The sequence below is a fragment of the Nycticebus coucang genome, chromosome 9 (genome assembly GCF_027406575.1).
Source record: "Nycticebus coucang isolate mNycCou1 chromosome 9, mNycCou1.pri, whole genome shotgun sequence".
Taxonomy (NCBI): domain Eukaryota; kingdom Metazoa; phylum Chordata; class Mammalia; order Primates; family Lorisidae; genus Nycticebus; species Nycticebus coucang.
Window position 1 is genome coordinate 107,198,426 of NC_069788.1, and position 11,652 is coordinate 107,210,077.

Consider the following 11,652-nt stretch of genomic DNA (forward strand, 5'->3'; position numbering starts at 1 on the left):
GGTGGGGAGGTGGAAGAGGAAGAGGGATTCCCTTTGGAGGGGCCCGCAGCAAGCCTCATTGCAGGGATACCTGAGGGATGCCTGTATTTATTCTCTCGCATAAATAATACCTTTCAAAAGCACTGACCAGCTCTCCAGGGAAAAGAGTGACACCAGAAAGCTTGTTGCTCTTCGGTAGGAGAACATGCTCCCAATAAAGCCACACTGTGTGGCTTCCTGGATCCTCCAAACCTAAACTATGGCCAAGCATCATTGCCTAAGAGCACGTTAGCAACGTGGAATCTCAGCGTTCACCTGCTGAATCAGGATGTGCATGTTAACAAGACGCCCAGGTGATTGAGATTCGAATTCTAGTTTTATCCTTGTTACCTCAGGCTCTGTCATGATACCTTAAAAGGGCTGAACTTAAACTATTTACCCCCATTCCACATATGAGGAAGTTGAGAGATACAGACAGACCCTTCTAAGGTCACCAGCTGAGTCAGGTCTAATAGGATCACCCAGAGCCCCAGTCCCTCTCCCAAGGCTTTAAAGGCCCCAAGTAGTCTTCAGCAGCCCTAGCCAAGGATGACAGAGAACTTGTGATGTCTTTTTCCTAGGGGAGAAGGACTTAGAATGTATGACTATTGCTTAAAGCAACATTTCTCAAACTATGCTCAGTAGATTGCTATTCCTAACAGATTTCTGTGAAAAATAGTCTATTGTCAAATATATTCAGAAAATTCATAATAGTATGAATTGTAATATTAAAATTAACATGTGTAAGCCTCTGAGAAGTTCTACAGGGAAGGAGCTTGTTTAACATTGTTTAAATTCAGTGTTTTCTAAATTTTAACATGACTTTTTCCCCATCAGAGACCTATCAACATTAAGAAAAACATCACGTTCTGAGAAATACGTGTTGAGATTCACCACTGTTTACCACTTAATCTCACACTCCAGTAGTCTGCAGGAAAGCATAATGTTTCTTAAAGGAAGGAAAGGGGGTCAGAAAGAGAATTTCTTTAATAACATCCCCCAAAATATCAACATTCAATTTATGATTGATATCTTCTAATAACAGAGAGCTCACTACCTTACAAAGCAACACGATTCACTGTTGAATAGTTCTAATATTTAGAAATATTATTATATTAACCTGGCTTATTGTACCCTCAATGAATCCCCAACAATAAAAAAAAAGAAATATTATTACATTAAACCAAAATCATTCTTCTCATAACATCTTAAGTAACAGTGGCCTGAAGTATCCCTTCACCCTTCAGTGTGCATAGAGAACTAATAACCATTTCTGACAGTTACCCATCACATACGGTTGTGATATAGTAGACTTAAATGTCTACCCTCCTCTCTGTGTCTAGACCAGGGGTCCTCAAACTGTGGCCCGTGGGCCACATGAGGTGGTGTGATTATATTTGTTCCAGTTTTGTTTTTTTACTTCAAAATAAGATATGTGCAGTGTGCATAGGAATTTGTTCATAGTTTTTTTTTGGGGGGGGGGGGGTTTAACCACAGTCCGGCCCTCCAACGGTCTGAGGGACAGTGAACTGGCCTCCTGTTTAAAAAATTTGAGGACGCCTGGTCTAGACCTTCAAATATTTCTCAGAATCATAGAAGCTTAGAGCTTTAAAGTATCTTAAAGATGTCCTAATCCAATCCTTTAATTTAATGGATGAGAAAACCATGTCCAAGAGCAATCACACGACTTGTCCAAGGTCAAATGGGCAGTAGAAACTTAACCTCGGCGATCAGATGTGAATATAGCAGGGTTCTTTTCTTCCTTACTTGATCAGAGACTTTTCTTCGCCAAGAATTCCTGGATGCCTGAGGTTTATATCTAACCTCCAAGATCCATCACAGAGAACCCCAGAGCCTCCCATCTCCTTCTGTTCATGCCCTTGTCAGGTGCCCCATTGGAGGCCAGATGAGTCAGAGGGCTCACCCAGCCTGAGAAGATTTGTGTTCCAGCCTTTCCCCTCCTGGAGTAGCCATGCTGAGGCTGTTTTTCACCCCACACTGCCTCCTAACCACCACTGCCATCTGCACCCTCCTTCTCAAGGATCGCCATCTGCTTTCCTGATACCACTCAGCCGCCCCAGCACTTTGCTCTGTTTCCTAGCCCACTGCTTGAGCCATTCTCCCTGCAACTTGCCACTTTCCCTTTCTCTTCCCTTTGCACCACCTTCCTCCACTCATCTTCACTTCCTAAGTCCACAACTGCAAGAGTTTACACGCTCTAAGTCTCCTGCTTTCTCACCCTCTCACGTCACACCCCCACTAACCTGGAAGTTCCACCAGAGCCTATTTCTTGGGCTGGTATTTTGCCACTAGGCTATATATGTCTGCTGAATAAATAAATGAGGCTCTTTCTTTATGCCCCTTTTCTATCCCAGCCTGGCCACTCATAGATCACTTAAGCCCACTTGCCCCCCTCCCCACCTTCCTACAAGAATACTTCCTTCCTACAAATAAGAAAAGCACCAGATACGCAGGAGGTGTTAGGTAAATGCAGAGCGATAGTACCAGGTCACTAAGAGACATTCTTATAAGCTAAAGATGACTGCTGTTCCTTACCTCACTAGAAAGGTCCTCTCTGGAGGAAGACAGTGATCACTCACTCTTCCATAATCCTGTTTGCACCTGAAAGTTCTCAATGTCTACATGATAAATGACTTAAAAAGGAGGTTTGAGCACTTATGAAGCTCATAACAATTTCCACTTGTTTGGCATCAATTCTGCATCAGGCACTGTACATATATTGTCTCATTTGGTATTTAAAAGAATTAGATATAGCTGGGAAAGGAAGTTCAGAGAAGGGATTCAAACTAGAGCTTTCTGGCTTCCAAACCTCTGCCTTTCCCTCTCCTTCCTGAACATCTAAAGAGGTCCATCTCCGGGTCCTTTCACCCCTGATTTCTTTCAATACTTTCAGTTTAGATTCCGTTTCCCAATTTCTTCCTCCCCTTCTCTCATCAATAGTTCTTCTCTGACCACACCTTACCATGTCTCCAGTCCCTCAAAGAGCCTTTCTTCCCACCCTCCCCATTCCCCACTGCCGAGTGGATATATGGTAAATATGCAGACATCAGCAGACAGAAGATTTGTACCAAAGACTTCTCTAGAAGCAAACCAGAGCCCTGTGTGAAGGGTAACAGTGAGAAACAGATTTCAGTGATTAATGCCCTATTCACACTGGTGGTGAAAATAGATTTTAAGCAATTGTTGACTAAGAAAACCTCAAAATATAAAAATCTGGCATGTAACTATGGGGACCAGGGAATCAACCTCTTCCCCCACCAAATGCTCTGATGCATCTGCTTCCAAACTCTGAATTAACTGGTTCACATCTCTATTTTGCAGCCTCTGATAAATGAGTCAGTGGGCACTACCAATGCCAGAAACTGGAAAAAAAATTATCTAGATGTCCAGAAAATCAAATAAGTATGGGTAAATCACTCCTGAAGAATCCAAATATATCATATCTTCACATCCTTCATTTTAAAATATTAACTCTCTACCATATTCTTCCATGCTCCATCACCTCTTCTGATGCATGTAACAGTGTGGGTGACTTTAAACACTGGTGATCCCATCTCCTCTGAATATTCCTACTCAGACTTGAGGCACGTGAGAACCACGCTGCCGGGGAGGGGTGAGAGTAGTACAGTCGAGACTTTGGAAAGAGACAAGATGTTCCTTTGACTTCCTGAAGAAGTCGAGCAAAATAGATGATAAGCTCATGGGTCAGGTGAACCACCTCACTATTCCAAACCACACTCTAGTTTTTTTCATGTCCACGTCCACTGTGAGATAACATGCAAAACAACTCCAGCAGAACGGTGAAACAGACTAAGCTCAAAAATACGGCTACCAAGACCTCTTTGCCTTGGATCGCAGCAGCTGGCAGTCCTTGCTGATTGGAAGTTGTCTCCAATCCAGACGTCTTTTTATAAGTCCTATGCTCCCCCTTTATACTTGCTCCTGGGAATCTATCTTGATCTAACTGATTTTATTAATTATCCCCTATCCTGAATGTTTCTTCAAGAGTCTCCTATACTGTTCTGGAGCAGGATTTTATTTACTGATTATATCACATTCCAATTAGAGGGACTATAGCAATAAAAAAAAAGACAGATACAGCAGTAAACAAGATAAAAGTTCTGTCCTTGTGTACTTTATATTCTAGTAGAGATGACAGATAGAAAGCAATAGAACATATAAACAAACGCAACACTTTCAAATAGTGATAAGTACTAGAAAAAAAGCATAAGAGGGCTAGAGGAAGAAATAGGTATTTAATATGGGATGTTCAGGGGGGGAAAATGAACTGAATTTTAACCTGAAGAAGCACATCACACATGATTATGACTTGGGACATCAGTTACTTGGTAACATTTCAGCTAACATGGGAAATAAAATTTCAGAAATGGCATTAAAGTGTGGCATTCTTACAAGTCAGTTTGTACAATGAAGTGGAAGAGATTTGTCCTACAGAAAGGACTTGAGAACAGGGAAGAGTCAAAAATCAAGAGTCAAGAATCAATCTTGACTCAACAGAAAGAATTGACAGAAAGTAGTAATCTTCAGCTTTTTATTGCACAGCATTTAAGAGAGTGGACACTGAAAACAAACTACCTAGTATCAAGTTCTAGCCATTTAATAGCTATGTGACCTTTGGCAAGTTATATGACCTCTATGTGCCTCCCTCTCATGATCTGTAAAGTACTTAACAATAATAGTATCTACCTCAAAAAGTTGTGTGAATTAGATAATTTAAGATAAGCAAAGCATTCAGAACAGGTCACAGAAAATAATAAATGCTGTATAAATATTATCATCTTCATTGCCAGGTATGAATACATCCTTTTATGAAGACCCATGCACACATCAGCAACAGGCATTCTCCCAGACCACTCCTCAGGGCAATCAGCGCAGACACCCCTGTACAAATTGAGAAAGCCTGATCTCAGCAGGAAGCTGATTTCAGGTGTAAGCTTGAAAAGGCTTAAAATAACCCAGATGAAGATGGAGATTCAGTACATGTATAATAGTAGAAACCTCTGCTCTCTTTAGAACCCCCTCAAGGCACACAGTCATCCTTTGTATCAACTGTATAACACTCACATTTGGTTTATGGAAGTCACAAAGGAAGCCCCAGAATTCCCAGGACATTTTCCTAGGTCTCTTTTTGACTAAAACCACTACCTAATGCCCAGACTTGTCAGTCACCAGATATCAGCATTTGTTAGGGCAAAAGCAGCTGTCCTGGAGTCACAACTCATCTGACTCCCGTTTGAGATATAAGTTTGCCCAAGGCTCAGCTCCTACCGCACATTATCTAACATATTACAGGCGTCCAACAAATATTTGTGGAATAAATGTATTGAATACCTTTCATTACATTTGTGCATCAAGTGGACAATAATATAAGACACCAACTTTTGCCTCTCACCAGTTTTCTTACAAGAAAACTGAATACATGAAACGTTCTAAAGCCCCCAGTTGGCATAGTAGAATAAAAGCAAATCTTAAAGTGGCCATTAGTTTCTAGGGTGTACAGCCACCCAACAAGCCCTCAACAGCTTGCTACTCTGGTTTCATCTCAACCTTTCTGCGGGGCAATAGTGATCCTTAGAGCTCTTGTGGGCAATTTCTCCTCAAATTTCCCGTGGACGAGGATTGCTTCCAGCACCACGGAGAGCTCTCAACAGCTGCCCTCTCGGGGAGCCGCCTCAGTCTTCTCAGCACCACGGAGAGCGCCCGCGCGGCTCGGCCCTAGTGCGGGACTTAACATCTTTCACAACCAGAGTTTCACCGCTACTGCAGACTGACAGACGCTAGTGAAACTGTCTTTGTTGTAATTCGAGCACTGAAGCCTCCCACCCCTCCCACCAGAAAAGTGCCCCAAAGCCCAAGAAATATCCAAAGAATCTACGCTCCTGCAGTAGGGCTGGAGAGAGTGGGCCCGAAGACAGCTGACTAATGATTGCTGCTACTTTTGTGCCATACCGGCATTTTTATTTCCCTTCCCACCCCCCGCTCTCAGAAGTTAAATGCCCAAGGTGAATCCAAAAGCCGCAGTCCAAACTGTGATCAGATCAACCTGGCTGCATCAGACAAAACTGATCCTATCTGAATGGTGACTTTATTCACTTTGGAGAGCAGAACTCATTACAATAATAAGAAGTGACAGAAATGGGAAGAAGAGCAATCACAGCAGATCCAGGAAAGAATTCACTTTACCATCATGTTGGGGGATTAATTCTGAGCTTCCCTCCTACAAACGTCATTTTTCACTCCAGCAGGAGGTCCGGGCTCTGAAATTATTCTAGCTGACTTGCAGGATGCATCATTTTGCACCTGACTTGCAATCCATTCCTGCTTCCTTCTACCAAGCTCAATGCTATTTGTTTAATGGTCACTTAACCCACTGCATCCTCTGCTGAGCCAGTGTGGGGTGAGGTGGAAGACACACAGGAGTCCAGGTGATGGGATACAGGTGTCCAGGAAGGTCTGAGAGTATGTAGGTTAAAAAAAAAAACAAAAAACCCAAGGTGTGAGCTTACAAGCACAGAAAAGCATGGGAGTGTACATACTTTCACAATGAATAGTGGCTGCAAGGGGAAGAAGAAAGATAAAATGTGCCAAAGCGACTACGTGTGCTTCAGATAATGCATTATTTCCAGACCCGATCCCCCGTCTAGGGCCTTACCTACTAGCCAACTTCGGGGAGAGGATTATATAATTAGTAACTTGAATTCTTCTCCTTGGAGATACTAAGCATTTCCAGTCTCACTTCCTCAGCTACCCCCTAGATGTTCCCCACACTGGATTAATTGCCTTTTTTGAGACTTGCTCTACACTTTCACACCTCCATGCTTTTACTCATGCTGTTCCCTCATCCCCAAAATCCCTCTTGACTACTTCCTCCTCTCCATCTCCCCACCCAATTAAAATTATATTCATGCTTCAAGGCCTAGATCAAAGTTCGCCTCCTCCATGACGTTGTCCCTAACCCTCCCTGCATGGTAATTATTCACTTCTTTCTCTTTGTTCTCACAGCAAGCTATTTTTAACTCACATTAGAGTTATTTGTTTGCATGTCTCTCTCCCTCTCTAGATTAAAAACTCCTTGAGGGTGAGAATCTTTCTTTCTAATCTCTGTACGTGTGGTGTCACATCACACAGTTCCTTGCTCATCACAGGCACATCATAATGTAAATGAATGAACACAATTTATCAATATAAAGCACAAGTCAGAATACTTTTTTTCTCTGTCACTTTTTTACCCCCAAATCTTGCTTTATGAATAACTTGAAAATGACCAAGCCTTTCCAGGTACTAATTTTCTCCCACCAGTTTAACAACTGGGAGAGGGAGGAAGAAGAATTGACTGAAAGTCTCTAGTTTCACTATGTGTAAGTTTACAATCTCCAGGACTGAACTGGCCACCTCAAGGACCTTATCTTGTATCACCAGTGACAACTGTCCAGATGATGGGCAGATTCTGGACTCTACTTTTGAACTTAATTTGCTCATTTGATACCTCCTACCCTAGAAAACTTATCTAAACTTGACTTCTAGCTTTTAAGAGTTACATCATCTCTCTGATTTTACGAGTCTTAGCTTTTCCTTCAACATTCATATTCTTACCTACCAGCTCTCTGCTGCCTCACTGATCTCACTGGATCTTTCACAGCACCTCCATGCCCTGTGCCTATGTGTCATCACATGAGCATGGACGAGAACATGACCAGACACTACGGCATGTGCATGTTCAATTTTCTACACTCAGAACATTGCTCTATGCAAACGTCAGAGCACACTCTCATTAGGAACAGTGCACTCCTCTACACCTCACAGGAAGAGTGTGATAAACTTGATGCCAGGAAAAAAATGCCTCCACTGCCTCCCCATAATCTTCTATCTAGGAGCACCTGTATCCACATCTAGCACTCTCAGGATCACATCCGACCAAAGAGAGGAGAAAGTGAAGGCTGCTGGTCTCAGATAAGCCTGCCTAATCACGAGGGCCCTCTGCGAGAGCTGGGAGCTGGCCAGCTTCCCACACCATGCATTTCCCATCGCTGGTTTCTTTGTGCATCCTTCTCCCCACTGCATCTTGTGCAGTTCTTTTTAAATTCCTTGGCTGAATTTTATTTATTTATTTTTGGAGACAGAGTCTCACTTAGTTGCCCTGGGGTAGAATGCCATGGCGTCACAGCTCACAGCCACCTCAAACTCTTGGGATCAAACAATTCTCTTGCCTCAGCCTCCCAAGTAGCTGGGACTACAGGTGCCCACCACAATGCCTGGTTATTTTTAGAGACAGAGTCTCGCTTTCTTGGCTGAAGTTTTAATGAATGGATTATGACCTTCCCCCCTTGCTCAGCGGGGGAGGTCACTGTATCCTTTGCTTTGCATTTATCTACATCCTGACTCTTGAGCTATAAGCCAGTTCTGTCTTCTAGGATAGTCCAAGAATCCTGCTTTCCCTGCCACACACACCCTCAACAAGATGAAAGACATGCACTTGAGAGGAGGGGGAAGGCAAGGGAGAAGCAACACTGTGCTCTAACAGCTACAACAGCCCCACGTCCCCAGTGATCATCGGGTCTCCCTGTAATCACTTTCTGAGGACTTAGTCATTAATTTCCACTACTCCCAGATCATTTCTCTTTTCTTTCTCCAAATACTGCTATTTCTGCCAGAACAAAAGGAGTTAAGAGAAGCAACCAGCGTGTAGCACTCCACTGAGTTTGAATGCATCTCTGCTTCTTCAAGCTCTGGGATCTACCTATCTTGAGCCTCACTTTCCTCATTTATAAAATGGAAATCAGACTTCACTGCAATGACTAAATTGGATGACATAAGTTCCAGTGCCTAGGACAATACCAGACACACATAACAGAAGCTGTATGTGTTTATTCTGAGCCCTATGGGGGCCAACCTCGAGGACTTCTATGGTTAGTGTAGCTTTAGGGCAGGTGGGGGCAGCAGAGGGCCACTGGGGGAGTGGAAATGAGAGCAAGAGGCCCAGGTCTTCAGGGTCTGGGCTTCCAGGAATCAGGTTCCAGAAGCAGGCTTCTCAAGCCAAGCCGCTCCTCTAAGACAGAAATTCGCTGGAGGAAGTGGGTAGGGCACAGCCCCAAGTAGGCACACAGAAGCAAGTGGACTGTGAGGGTCATGAGGTCAGATGTCTGGAATCTATAAGAGAACTGACCACAGAACCAGCCATGCCAGGTGGGGAGCCTGGGGGACCTGGCAGAAGGGCCAATGACCTGGAGTTACAGAGCTCTCCCCTGCAGGGCCTCCCAGAGCCACCACACCCTGAGAGACCTGTTTTCATCAGCTCCAACATAGGCAGGCCACATCAGCAAAATTATTTTGTTGAGGGAAGTTGTATTTTGTTTTATGTATTATAATTCACACCCTTAATCCAACTATAAAAGTTTAAGACTTTCTTCTAGGTGATAATGCCCCTATCTTGTGGCCCTTGATAAAAAGTACATCCTGCAGTTTCTTTGTCTCATATTTTCCAGCTACAAAAATAAATGTCAAGTGGGCATCTGAGCATCCTGGGGAAGGTGTCAAATATCTATGCTCAGACATCATGGAGGCACCTGGACGTGAGTCTCACCACATATACGAAGAGGGTGCTTGATCAGAGCCCTTCTTCTCAGCCCGCTGAGATTCTGAAGCTGAAAGTTTCAGCTTTTCCTTCATTCCTGTGTGCTAAGGGGCTGTGCCCTACCCACTCCACACCGAGTGACCTCCTTTGGCAATGATGTCGTGTTTCTGCCAGAAACCTCCAGGTGAGGTGTCAGAGTACTCATCTGTCCCCAACACTGGTTCCTGGGGCTTTGATGGGTCTTGGGGCCTTAAAGATGTAAATGCCACACGTGGGTCTTGTCCCCCAGACCACCCCCAGCTGCACATTAGAATCCTTGGGAAGTTGTTTTGTTTGTTTTTTTAAGACCTACCTATGCCTGGGCCTCCAACATCAAAAATCATTAATTTTTTTAATGTTTTGATATCTTTCGTTTGATTAGTCTAAGGTAGTTGCCAGGGATAATGGTTAAAATATCTCCCAACCAGTAAGGTGTGAGCCCCAACCAGTCCTCTGGGTGCCGGCCAGTATGCCACACCTGCAGAGGGTCAGTGCCACAGGGCCCAAGCGAGCAGCCCAGGTGATCCTAACATGCAGGCAGAGTGGAGAGGCCATGCCTCTGGGTAAATACCCCGTAACTAAAGACTTCTCCATGAGAGAGCATGGTTCACAGACACACTCGCCTAAGGAGCTCTCTGTTTGCCCCAGCAAAGTAAGCCAGGAGACGATGTTTGGATCACAAGGTGCACATATGCTAAGGACTATGTGGTCTTTGAGGGTAGAGACAATGTCCTTTTCCTCTTCGAGTCTCCAATGCCTCTCCCAGTGCCTGGAAGATAATAAGGGGTCAGTATGTCTGATGAAGGGATGACTAAATGAATGAATGAATGGCACTGACTCTACTCATGGGCTTCGTCATGAGGCAAAACACTGTGTACAAGCCCATGAAGAACACGTCACCAGCATGCAAGTGCCGCTCCCATGTTCTATCAGGCAGGCCTTATTTTTATTGGATGAAGGGAAGGGGGTGCTGTTGTTCATTTTTTACATCAGATATTTTCAGGGCAGTTTGCCCAGAAATCACTAAACAGTTTGCAAGGAAATGGGGATTTCTTCTCTTCTTGTAACCACCCCATCCCTATCCCTCCTCTGGGTCCAGGAAAGATTTCTGGGTGGGTGAGTTATCAGAGGCACCAGCCAAACCCTGTGTTCTCGTCTCTAGAAGTTTTGATGGGTGATTCAGCTCTCCTGCTGTCCCCTGGTACAGCCCTCAGCCTGCTGTTGGGGCCTGCCATGATGCCCCCTTTCTGGCAGGACCTGCTTCTCCTGCCATATCCCCACCCCCACCTCCAGCAGCCCTGACCCGCTTCTGCCTTCTCCACTGTGATCTGGGTCTCAGACTGAACTGGGGGAAAAAAATAAAACAGACAGCCACTTGGAATCTTAATGAGACCAAGTCCATTTCATTATGTTGTCATTTCATATTTCATTGCTTTGACGGTGAAGGCACAGGAGGGCCCGGGGGACTTTCTGCTTGGCACGCAGGGTGCAAGAGAGGAGGGACGTGGCTGACAGACCAGAAGAGACCACTCCCCCTCCATTAGCCTCCCTGCCCACACCAATACCAAAGTGATGGAGGATCAGTCCTTTCTTTGGCAGCTAAAACTGAGACCCAGATGCAGGAGGTCCATGAAGGCCCTTCTGCCAGGTAAAAGAGGAGCTCAGAGTACAGGGCAGGAAGGGAGGAGATACCCCCTCACTGCTAAGCTCTCACATGTTCTCAAATACAAACAGTGCTGGCCTCGGGGCATCGTAGAAATTGCTATTATAAATTCAGATGGTGCACCAGGGGGTGCCTCATTTTCTATTATTGTGGTTGGTCTCGTGAGCTGCTCCAGCAATAGGATCTCAAAAGTGCAAGTGCTACCCCCGGGGGCACCGTTAGAAACACATTATTTTAAAGTACCGCAATAAAGCATGAACTCAAACAACTTCATTGAAATAAAGATTAATATGGAGCATGTGTTCCTCAGCCTCCTCCT